The sequence below is a fragment of the Chionomys nivalis genome, chromosome 9 (genome assembly GCF_950005125.1).
Source record: "Chionomys nivalis chromosome 9, mChiNiv1.1, whole genome shotgun sequence".
NCBI classification, from domain to species: domain Eukaryota; kingdom Metazoa; phylum Chordata; class Mammalia; order Rodentia; family Cricetidae; genus Chionomys; species Chionomys nivalis.
In genome coordinates, this window is record NC_080094.1 from 77024960 (window position 1) to 77038101 (window position 13142).

Here is a 13142-nt window from a genome sequence, read left to right on the forward strand (position 1 = left end):
CTGAAGTTCTTTGTATAGGAGTCCCGCCTCGGACTGAGCATAATAATTGGTTATCCAGTACCTAAATGATATACATATAAACATCATTAATCAGACTCAGTAGATTGTATTTGTGTGTATGTATGTGTTTGTCATTGACTGGATAGGGATAAAGAGAGTGTGGCATGGTGTAGAAGGAAAAAATATTAAAAAAAAATTGGAAGGGGGGAAAGGAAGGCATGATATGCTGTAATTATATTTTAACAAACAATTTACAACATTACTACAGAAACACTCCCTGGGAAAAAGAGTAAAGAAAAGTAAAGTAAGATTATCACTGTGACTGTTTTCTCTGTAGTATATGGGCATTTGATAGAATGTACAAGCACCTACAATAAATGTCTACTACATATCATTATTAATTTTAGAAAATAAATTTTACCTAAAAGGAAGATTTTTGTACTTTCCTTAAGTGTGTAGACTTAAATTTCTTAACAGTGAGTATAACAATTCTAATACAACTTTTGATTTAGAAAAAAAAATAATGGGGAGGATTCCATTTTTTTGGAATCCTGAATTTTAGTAGATCTTAAATATATTCACACAGCCATGTTTTAGATGTAGAACATCACTAATAAGGAAAGCGTGTTTAGAAAGTAAATACTAACAGTTGGTGAGATAGTTCTGCAGGTAAAGGCACTTGGTAGATAAACCTATGGACCTATGCTCAACCTCAGAACCCATGCAAGGTACAGAAAGAGAACTAACTACACCAAACCAACCTCTCACCTCTATATATACATCAAATATTTTTTAATAAAAGATAATAGATAGGATATGGGGCTATGTCTTAGCTACAAACTGGAAGTTTACTCATACAAGATCGTTTTCCTAAATAGGATAGACTCTTCAAAATCTCTGGAGTCCTGTTTAACCAGGCTCACAATCTAGACTTTTAACACCACCTATTTGGCTAGCCACTGATGTCTCAACTCCATCCTTAGCACTCTATTTTCTTTTCTTTTTTTTTTTTTTGTTTGGTTTTTCGAGACAGGGTTTCTCTGTGGTTTTGGAGCCTTTCCTGGAACTAGCTCTTGTAGACCAGGCTGGTCTTGAACTCACTATCCTTAGCACTCTAGAGAAGACTTATATTCTCCATAGTTTGTATTGTGTCAGTATTTATTAGGATTATCTACTTGAGACTATTTAACATTATGTTTTTTGAGAACTTTGTAAGTAAGTGCTTTGTAAAGATCATCTCAATGTCTTTAGCTCCTTTCTCTGTCTCCAATACGAGATCCTTGAATTCAGTAGGAGAGTGTATACTTCAAAAGTGCATAGCAGCCATAAGCTCTGCTAACAGCAATTGCACTATTCAGGTACTATTTTCCAATTTATAATGCTAGCATTTCATTGTCTCCTTTGAGTATCACTTCAAGCCAGAAAAGTAAATATTGGCTGACTGGCATTTGACTCTTATATAAATGTGAGCAAATGTGATTACTTCCCCAAGCAAGTGGGAAAGTTGGGCTTGGTTCTCAGGTCATTTTACCACATCATCCCTGCTTAAGTTTAAAACTGAGAGGAAAGTGATTACACTTTGTTGCATCACATCTGTTGCTCTTCCTTTGAGTAGATTTCTTTCCAATGGAGTGAGGATGAGAATATTCTCCAAACAATTATACTTTGACTTGTACTCACTAGTACAAATATTCTACTACACCGCTACCCAAAATGTTTGTACACTAGAAGGTGATGTTCTAATTCTGTAGCTACTTTTAATGGTTGCAAGATATGATAGGGACAGCAATAGCAGCAATTATTCTGTCAATATTAGTTGTCTTTTCATCCATACATGGGTAAAGAACTGATTTTATCAGAGAGGAGAGAGCAGCAAAAAAGAAGAAACAGATATTTAGTGAGTTAGTATCCTTTTCAAAGTTAATGGCTGCTGTGGTGGTTTGAAAGAAAATGGCCCTAAAGGGAGTGGCACTATTAGGAGGTTTGACCTTGTTGGAGGAACTGTGTCACTGTGGGAGTGGGCTTTGAGGTATCTTTTGCTCAAGCTTCCCTCAGTGTGACAGTCAGTTGGCTTCCTTCCTCTCAACTCCAATACCACGTCTGCCTGCAGGCCATGATGCTCCCTGTCTGATGATAATGGACTGATTCTTTGAAACTATAAGTGAGTCATCCTAATTAAATGTTTTCTTCATAAGACTTGTCATGGTCAAGGTGTCTCTTTACAGCAGTAGAGAATCCTAACTAAAGCAGAGGCTAACATTTATTGAGCATTTACTAGGCAGTTTATTATTAACATTCAACATCATGGTGTAGAGCTGTAGTATTGAGCCATGGAAGATGGGCAAAATGATGTTGACCCTCAGATCTAGCATTAATTAAGTAAATTTTAGTGCTTCAGTTATATTTTAGTGTTGATGAAATGTACCACCTATTTCAAAATGTTCAGTGCTGTAGTAATGTCTGCCTGCTTTACTGGTGTAAATCATTCCTACTAATTTTTTTTACAAGCTAGTAATAGTTAAAGGAACAGTTCACAAATTAATTCTTGTTAAAATTTTATTTTTATGTGTTATTAAATATTTTTGAATAAGTTGATAATTGACAACACCCAACATACTTAGGAAACAGTATAATCATATAATGAAAAAGATTAAATAAATTGTATCTTAATCATGTAGCAGGGTACCTGGAATGTCACTTAGTTAAAGTGTTGTTATATTAACTCACATAGTCCCCATCATTATCCATTTACAGTTTTTCTTTCTGAGAAGTTAATAAAGAGGAAAGAGTGTTTTCATCATCTAAAGTTGCAGGTAAATATGAGATCTATATAAGAGGCAGTATTGTATGATATCTTGCCTTCATTCTCACAGGGTCACATCTTATTATCACCATAAAATAATGTGGCTTCTGGACCACAGGGCTAGAAGAATGGATAATACTGGAGATACCATCAACAATGAAATCCTCATAGTAATTACATATAGTCACATGGCGCTCAGGATATGTCTTTATTCTAGGAGACAAGTAATTTATTATATTATACCTAAATAAATCTTAAAATTGTAAAGTTACATGAATGGGGCAGAAAGGAATGGCAGTAACCATTCCAAAGTGTTTAGAATGTGCCTGGCATTATATTGTTTGCTTGACAAAGGTTGTCATATAATATAATAGCAAACTTCTGGGGAATGAAGCACTAATTGTTCCATAATAAGGATGAAACACACTTTAATGCTTAGAGCTGTTATATGACTCCTCAAACAGAAACTGTACTTGTATGGCTGGGAGATAGTATAGTTGGCAAAGTGCTTACCCTCCAAACATGAGGATCTGAGTTTGAAAGCTAGGGCTTATATAGAGAGACAAGTATAGTGTCATATTTGTAATCCCAGTGCATGTGTGGGAAGGATAGGAGCATATATGAATTCACTGATCAGCCAAGCTAGATTAACTTTCTAGCTCCAAACCACTGAGAAACTCTGCATCAACACTGAATAGCGTCTCTGAGGATAACATAAATGATTATTTGTTGACCTTCAGTATCTTTAAGGGCACATCCATGTTGGTCCACCTACACAGGAATGTGTACAAGTACTAATAAAACCCACTTCTGCTTGAATTCAGTGTCTACAAGCAAATTTTATTGTGAAAGTGTTTTTTAATTCTGCACAAAATTATGCTTTCATAGTTTAACGTTATTGAGAAATGAAAAGACCAAACTAAAACTTATTTGACAGAGGAGGTAAAATTTACTGACCCAAGTGGATCAGAAACATATTCAGTATGAGTGACATTCTATAAAGATACACTTGTTTCTTATATTGATAAAGCCTTTTTCCTTTTCAGTCTCTGAGACTGGAGAAGAACAGGGCCATACTTTCTGTACCTGCCAGAGGACTCAGGGTAGCAGACAAGCAAGGTTCAACTTCAGGTTACTCTACATTCTGCTTTACACCTTCATTGTATTGGAGAGAAAAAGAGAGAATTAATTGCTTCATTTAGCCCTTCACTTAATTCAGCCTTTTATTGTGCACTTCAGTGATCACCCAAATGAGCAGAGACAGTGTGGGAAACAGAACACATTTAATGAGGCTCTCAAAAATGTGCAGTTGTTGCTCTTGCTTCTTTAATAGATACAAATCATTTGTTTCCTGCAAAACCCCATTACCCAAGAAAAAGGAAGAATATCTTTTACAAATTTGCATCATATCAAAGTAGATCTCTTTGCCCCCATGACTGCTTTTTGTTCTCTCTCTATCTCCTCTTTTGCCATATTGACAGTCACTTTTAAAGTGTATTACACAGAGCAACCCAAGTTCTATGAAGTTCTTCCTTGTGTGTGTTAATGTCCTAAGGATTTCTGCATGAAATAAAAAACCAAACTAAATGAGATGTGGAAGTGGTATTTAGTCAAATTAAATGCATTCTCATTTTAAAGGTAGAAGAAGTGAGTCATGAAGAGGCCAAAACGTTAACTACATGTCACAAAGGCACTTAGGAATCTCTTTGGCACTTTGATTCAGCCTTTCCACTCCATATTTATTTGTCTTTTGTGCCAGGCTCCTGCTTACTATTGGTTACTCTCATAGTCCCTCCTCCTGATCTTTTGGTGTGCTTCTTTGCCAAACATTGCCCCAAATGAATGGGAGCATGCACACAAGTAGGCATCTTTGTTTGCACATGTAAATATCACTCTTTCTGATTCATAAAAATGTTTTGAAACACAGATTTTGATAGGGAGTATTCTGGAGATAGAGTCTTAGAAAATCAGCATGGAATTGATTTGATTATTGTCTAAGAGAAACTTCCACATTTGGATTGATGGCTGCTATTGTTTCTACCCCTTTTGCCTCTTCAGACTTCTTTCCACACAACCTTGAAGAGTTCATTGGTTAATGGTTTTAATAAATTTTCTTCCATTTAACAGAACTAGTTTACTTCACAGAAGAGAAAGAAGTTTACTTCATAGAAAGAAAATGAAGAGAGATCACCTAGGACAAAGAGAAAGCAAGAAGTAGCAAATTATGAGCTGATGATCATCAGATCAGTTTATGAGTCAGTTGGAGCTACTGCCTGACCTAGCAGCTACAGTTAATAGTAAGGCACCATGGACCCTGCAATGGCTAAAAGAGTAGGTTTTTACCATTGTAATTAAAAAAATGCCTAATGTGTTGTGAACTAATCTTTTTATACACTGTGTAGAGGTATATTTGCCAAGGAGTCTTCTGATTGGCTTAATATCAAACTAAATGGCCAATGGCAAGCCAGGTTGTATAGGTGGGACTTCCAGACACAAAGAGGACTTGGGGAAGGGAAGCAGAGAAGCCAGAACAGACTCAGAGAGAAAACAAGAAGTACAACATTAAAGAGAAGTAAAAACTACATGATAAAATGAAATTCAATAAAAAATAAGTCTCCATGTCATAATTTGGGAGTTGGCTGGTGGGACAAGAAAGATTCATTATATTAATAAACTATTTTATGGTTGTTTCTGTTTTCTTTGATTTTATTTTCTTTTGTTTGCTTTTTAGATAGTGTCTCTATGTAGTTCAGATTGGCCTGACACTCTTCCTGTATCTGGATGTGTGTGTTCAGATTATAAATGTGGCCCAGCATGCCTAGTTCAATCATGTGTGTGTGTGTGTGTGTGTGTGTGTGCGTGTGTGTATAGTTGTCAAGAATCAATAATAAAGTCACCCTTCATCAACAATCATTATGTGATACAAAATGGAGGAAGCAAAGCTGCTATATTTTCTTTGACAAAGTGTCAGTAAGCTATGAAAAGCAAAAGAGAGACAATTATCATTGAGATGAGAGATCCATGTTCATCTCCATAGCTAGGTGATATCAACACAGACCTTAATCAGAATCCCAAGCTGGTAGACTATGCAAAAGGATGTTCTGTCTTTTGTGGCAGAGACAGGAAGCCTTTTTTGTAGATAGCTTCTCCAGATGCCTGGAATACATGTCACATTCTAGTTTCCTAGGAAATAAGCTGTCATATTAGTTTGGACCTTCCTGTGGTATGAATCCTCCTTCCTCAATATTTTTTTCCCCAGTGACAATCATTACTTTCATTGTGAACTTTACTAATTTCACTGTTTGTCAAATGAAGTCATGTCTTCATTTAGTTGAGACTGGCAAATCATCACAGTGGTATTTCCTTTTGTTGCATCTGTAATAAGCTCTGCTTATTACAGCATGGCCCGTATCTTCCTAGTTGTGTTTGTTCCATGGGTAGAGCAATTCTCCTGCATACACCTATGAGAGAAACATCTATCTCCTCCTAGTTTTCTGATATTCTCACTAACTCTAGGACATACTTGGTGTTTCTTAATGTTCCATTTAAAACAGCTACAGTCTGAGGCAGTCTGTCCAGGTCAGCCTTATTCCATTTTTGTTTAATCTAAAATGTCTAACATTCATCTGGTGAAAAATTAGTAAGAGTGATTTACACATTAGCTAGTGTCTCCCAAGCTAGTGCTATGTCTAAAAGCTATGTGAAAAAGAAAATAAAGTGAAATTTACACTTCATACATATGAAAGAGCCTTTTAGAAACCTCACAGAGTAAGGTATATTTAAAAAATTAAATCAGGGGTGACTCATTGAACAAAATGATTATAGATTACACTTCATTCAGTCCAATCCTACATATCTGCCTATCTCTTGGCATCTGACCTCTGTCCTTTCAAACCTACTCCAATCAAATTCAAATTTAAAAGAAAAATTTGAAAGCTGAACCATACAAACAAACAAAACTAAGCAAACAAACAAACAAAGCAGCACACAGGAGAATAGACCCTATACCCGGCCTGGGCAGCACACTAGAGATGACTCTGTTGTGGTGACTTAAGTGAGCCAGTCCTGAGAGAATGAGAACAAGACAGCTGTTGCCCTCCCCCTAGTTTTGTCCCTACTGCAATCAAGAAGGTGGGTTCTGCACCTTCCCTGGGTAAAATAATAGAACAGTCCCTGGTGATGTAAGTGAGGTGGACCTGGATCTGGAGGCCTGAGAATAGAACTGGCCCTGCTCTTTGATACAGGTTACATTGGGTCAGCTAGTCTAAGCAGTGCCTGGAGAGCTCATCTGGGTAGTGACAATGGGGGAAAGCTAAGGAGCTTGATGTGGGAGTCCCCTCTGTGTGTTGTGATTGCCATTAATGAATAAGGAAACTGCTTTGGACCTATAGCAAGGTCAGAACTTAGGTAGGGATGGAAAGTTAGACTGAATACACTCAGACACACATTGATAAGGCTGGTTAATAACAGGCAAGTTCTAACTCTTATGGAAGAATACAAGTATATATACTTTGTGTGTGTGTGTGGTTACTGAGTTTAATCATTGCTAACTGTCCTAAGCATAGGTGGAAATGTATTCAGTGCTTCTTACTACAGTAGACAATTGCCAATGCTGAAATCCATAACTGGATGAAGTGCTGGGAATAAGTGATGGTGGAGAGTTGGGATCCAGCTGAGATAAATGTAATTAAGACCTCCTCCAAGGCACAGGAAATATCTCAAAAGAAATGCAAAAAGAGAGCAAGAGCCCTGAATGGGAAGGCATACCACAAAACAATGTATTCTTGAAATGATAATCATCACACCCATGATCTCACTATAGCCATCCTTATTTTCACAAGACGTGTACAAGATTGGACCTATCAACATTTCCCTGTGGATGAGGGAGGGTCCCATGAGTCTGCTTACCTCTCAGAGTGACTGTGGCAATTGAAACTTGTTGGGGGTAGGCATTACTTTCTCCACTTGTATTGCCACAGATAAACTACTGTAGCAGTAACATAGACCTGGATAAAAGAACTCATAGATAAAAACCTTGAGCAATGTGTATAAGTACACTAATAAAGTGTATATATTCAATAAAATTAGAGGAAAAGCATAAATGTGCTAAGAGATATGGATGGTAAAATATACCAAATTAAATTTCTTAGTATAGGAATTATATTAAATCAAATGAAAAATAAAGAGTCAATCCCATTAAAAGTATAATAGACCTCATAGGAGTCAAAAACGAAAAAACTGTCCCAGAGAAATGCAGATGAAAAGACCAAAAATGCATATAAACAAGGAATACATTAGCTTTGCGATAGGTAAAACTATACATTTGATACTGGTATAGAATGTACAGAAAATATCCTGATAGAAAAATTGCTAAAAACTTTTCAAGCATAATAAAAACTATTACATAAAAATACCAATGTAAGTAACTCACTAAGCTTCAAGAAATATGCAGTAGAGAAAGGATACATGATGTTATTGCTGAAAAGTAATGATGCATTACACATACAGCCAAAACTGATCCACTTCTTCTAGAGACACAAAGATTAAAGACAGAAGAAATTTGAAGGGATAAAAATACAGGAAAGAGGAACAAGAACCATTATTCATAAGGTATTTTACTGACAAAAACAAGATAAAACCACACAAAAAACTTTAAAAAACCCTGTTAACCTAAACCCTCTGACCAGCAAAAATATTTTTCCAAAATGAGTATGAAAGTATGTCATTTTCAGAAATATAAGATTTGAGAGTACTCATCATTGAGAGATGGGCACCAAGAGAAAGGTTAAAAAAAGCACTTTAGGAAAAAAAGAATCAGGGTCTATCCAAGGAAATAAAATGTTGAGGGAATTGTAAATAAGCAGGGAAACAAAACGCTATCCTTATAGAGCTTGTAAATTTAGTTAACTTTTTGAAAGCATTATGGTCTATAAAACATATATATATATATATATTTATATTTCAAAATATTCATTCCTTTCTGTCTTTTCTTCTAACAATGTTCTCTGAGCCTTAGGTTTAAGGATCAACACAAATTGACAAACCAATGTAGACTAGGAAATTCTTAAAGCCCCTCCTCTAGATGAGGATCTACAGGCAATTATTAGCTGCTAAGGGAAAGAATTAGTCTTATTCAGAGACAAGCAAGATTATTCAATCCCTAGTGTTCATGGATAAGCATGTATGCAGATGAAGAACAATAAATGGGCTCTGTAGGCTGCACTTACACACACACACACACACGCAGCACCCACCACCACCATCAACATCAATAATAAGAGAAGAAAAGGTCATGAGTTTAAGAAAGAGTGGGAAGAACACATGGAAGGAGCTGGAGGAGAGAAAGAGTGCAATGAAAATGATGTAAATTTAGTACTCTTGTAGGACATTCTCAAAATGCAAAAAATAGATTTCAACTGTCATACAGCCATTTCCCCACTTCCCCTTGACTTCACCTTTAGATGTGAGTCTGCAGTAAACCAAGAGGTCAGAGGCCCAATTCTATTTGCAGCTCTGTTTTCATAATGAAGCAGCTCCCTCAGAGTGAACCTCTGGCTCTCCCATGTCAAGAGAGACACTGAACTTTAACACATAAACCTTAACTCCATTACCTGACAAACTCTTGTCATGTTGTTGTATGGGAAATTGAAGAATGATTGGGGAATGAGGGGGAGTCCATCAAGGAGGATCTTAATCAGAGGGGATATAGATGTATTACTCAAAGGAGAGGTAAAAGATGATCTTCAATGTTTTTAACGATTGTGTGTTAAGGAAAGAATTAAATGTCATGGATGGTGACTCAAGCAAATGATTGTCACATATTCATGATGCAGAATATAAATGTCAATCTTGACACAGTGAGAACAATTGACTCCATTGTCACTCATGAATTTTTTTCAAATATTTATTCTATTTAAAGTTCCTGAGTAGGTTGTACAAGGTGTAGACCTTTCTGCTTTTGCTTATTATATTCTGGCTTTGCAAGGCAATGCATACTACCAATGCTATTTTTAAGTTTATCTCAGTATATGAAAATACACTTTTTACATACTTTCATGTACATATGTAAAATTCAGTTCTGTTCAATAAATACTTATTGAATATGGATAGAAGGATCCAATATAGAAATAAAAAATGAGAACAAAGTCCTAATTTCAATATAACTGTGTAATATATCTCAATTACAAACTAAAAGACTTACTTTAATTTTTTATTTTTTTAACTTATGGAAAATGAGTATTCTGAAAAGGATTATTTAGAGACCATTTCTAGTTTTTATATACCCCTACATGTGTCTATGTACACAAGACTATACCAATAACATTGCCAAAAATTAACCAGTTAACATATGCTTTCTACTTATGCTGAGTAGTAAAGTACATTGCCATAAGAAGGTGAACCCAAAGGAAAACATATAAGCATCCTCCTGAATATTAACCTTCATCAGGCGATGAAAGAAGACAGAGACAGACCAACATTGGAGCACTGGACTGAAGTCTCACGATCCAAAGGAGGAGCAGAAGGAGAGAGAGCACGAGCAAGGAACTCAGGACCGCGAGGGGTGCACCCACACACTGAGGCAATGGGGATGTTCTATCGGGAACTCACCAAGGCCAGCTGGCCGGGGTCTGAAAAAGCATGGGACAAAACCGGTCTCGCTGAACATAACGAACAATGAGGACTACTGAGAACTGAAGAACAATGGCAATGGGTTCTTGATCCTATTGCACGTAATGGCTTTGTGGGAGCCAAGGTAGTTTGGATGTTCACCTTAATAGACCTGGATGGAGGTGGGTGGTCCTTGGACCTCCCACAGGGCAGGGAAACCTGCTTGCTCTTTGGGCTGAGGAGAGAGGAAGACTTGATTGGGGGAGGGGGGGAATGGGAGGTGGTGGCGGGGAAGAGGCAGAAATCTTTAATAATTAAATAAATTAATTAATAAAAAAAGTACATTGCCATAGTATATAATATATTGACACAGAATTAATTGCCAAATGCTTATTATGTAAAAAAAAAGACATGGTGATACTTGAAGTAATTAGAATAGGCTCAAATTTCTGGATAATCTTTGTCAGCCAAGATTTTAGTTTTAGATTCATAAGAGAAGTTGAGATTCAAGATCCAAATAATGGGATGAATACAATCAAATGAGAATGTAGCACACATATAGGGGAGGCAGTAAGATTCATGATAAAACATGTAGAATAATAATAACAACATTCTATAAATACCCGAGACTTATCTAAATTATGTTTCTCTCTGTGTGTATATAACATATATGCATTATGTGTGTATATGTATACATTTGGGTATTCCTGTGGGTACACATGTGTGTCAATGTGCATGTATGTTGATGCATTTGAAGAGGTACCCAGGGAAGCTCTGTTGTCCAGTGAGCTGAAAGGATCTACTTGTCTGCCTTCCCAGAATATGCTACACTACTGGGACGTTTTTCTTCGTGTGAATTTTAGGGGTCATACACATGACCTGTGCTTGTAAAACTATTTTATACCATCTGAGCTATCTTTCCAGCCCTATGTGTGTTTTATAAATAAAATATTATGATGCCTATTTACTATACATGTGAATCTTCCATACTGAGAAAAATCAAACTTCTACACATCCACACTATTTTCCCTTAAGCCATTTTAATGAATAGAAAGAAAAGTAACATAAATATGATGTTATAACATAGCACTCATATGTTCTTATTTCAAATACAAATATAGCAACTTGTGAACCTAGGCAAGATTCTTATATTGTCAGATTTGTTATCCATAACTATGTATGGGTTCTTAATAACCTCAGTGAATTTGAATGAGAGTGAGTTGAATTATTGCATACTGGCAAGGAGTTGCTGCCACTGCACTTATATAGTTCTTCCTGAGACAGAGGCACAGTTCAGTTCAGATGGAGAATCTAAAAGGCAAAGGTATGAAATGGATGCTATGAATGTATGGAACTCTTGCATTCTACTACTGGCTTTCTTTTCCCTTATATTGTAATTACATCTATGTTATTTGCTAGGTATTTCCAATGCTTAGCATAGAGTTAAGAACAGTTCAGGCATTAACTTAAATTCTTATTTATATGACAAATGGATAAATGCATGAAAGAACACAAAGTAACTAGTACCATTAAAAAAACTATTAATTTTATTCTACTGAAATGGAGCAATCTAGATGCATACAAACTCAAATAATTCATTTTTCTACCTTGTCTAATACTTTCCATTCTCAATACTCATACATATGCTATATATCATTATGAAATACATAATTTGTAACATTTTGAAGATAGTACTATGTCTTGAGAAATTTTATAGTTGTTCTTTTTTCCTACGATATTTTTAATATAATCTTTTCTCATTTTACATAGTTGTCCCTATTTCCACTCCCTCTCCTCCTCCTTCCCCATCTTTCCCCCACCCTATTCCCCATCTCCTCCTCAGAAAGTATAAGACTTTCCATGGAAAGTCAACAAAACTGACACTTTACTTCACTTTGAGGCAAGACCAAGGCCCTCTCCTGTATATCTCAGCTGAACAAGGTATTCCTCCAAATAGAATGTGTTTCTAGATGCCAGTTCATGCATAGATGCTCTTCTTAATTTATTTTTTCAATGTGTGGTGGCCTTATTGGCAACGTAGAAAAATAAGAGAAGCAAAGCGGTGTTAACAAGGAGAAGCATAAGAAGATGAGATGGTAGTAGCCAAAATTGCCAGTTGAGTGTCTTCGAAGCCATGAACTTCCCATTTCTTAGAATACAAGACTGTATATGTTTCTTGTTCTCTCCTGCTTTAAGCCATGAGTGAAATGTCATAGTTTCAAATTAACCTTTCCTAAACCTCCTGTTTAAAATGACAAATTACTATTTGTCTTTCCTGTTTCCCCTTTCTCTATAGGCCTTATTTCCTAGGATGTTGTGTGCCGCACAGGTTTTTGACCATTTTCTGATGGCTATCCTCAGATTAAAAACTTTCTAAAGAAAGAAGTCTTGCTGTTGCTGTTTGTTTGTTTTAAGTACATGAATCTTGAGTCTTTCACTAAATGCCTTTCACAACAAAAATACAGATTTGATAATATTCATTGTGCTGTCCTCTCTAATTTCCACATACCTGGATCACTTTGGCAACCATGACTCAGTTTCATTTTGCTTTTTGTGTTTGTAACATCTGATGTTCATACACTAGACTTCATCTATGTAGATACACTTTTAAGGTTTATATAGACAATCATATTAAATACAGAGTACAGGAAGCATCATTTTCTATCATCAACATATATGAATAGCTTTACATTTTGCTAATGATGGATGAGATCAAAGTAGAAGTAATGAG

General features: G+C 36.0%; 1 protein-coding gene across 6 annotated transcripts in view; it reads right to left on the minus strand.

Moving 5' to 3' along the window:
- Lrrc4c (leucine rich repeat containing 4C) overlaps positions 1-13142 on the minus strand; it is a 1388491-nt gene that overhangs the window by 244099 nt on the left and 1131250 nt on the right. The gene's annotated exons all lie outside the window — the stretch shown is intronic.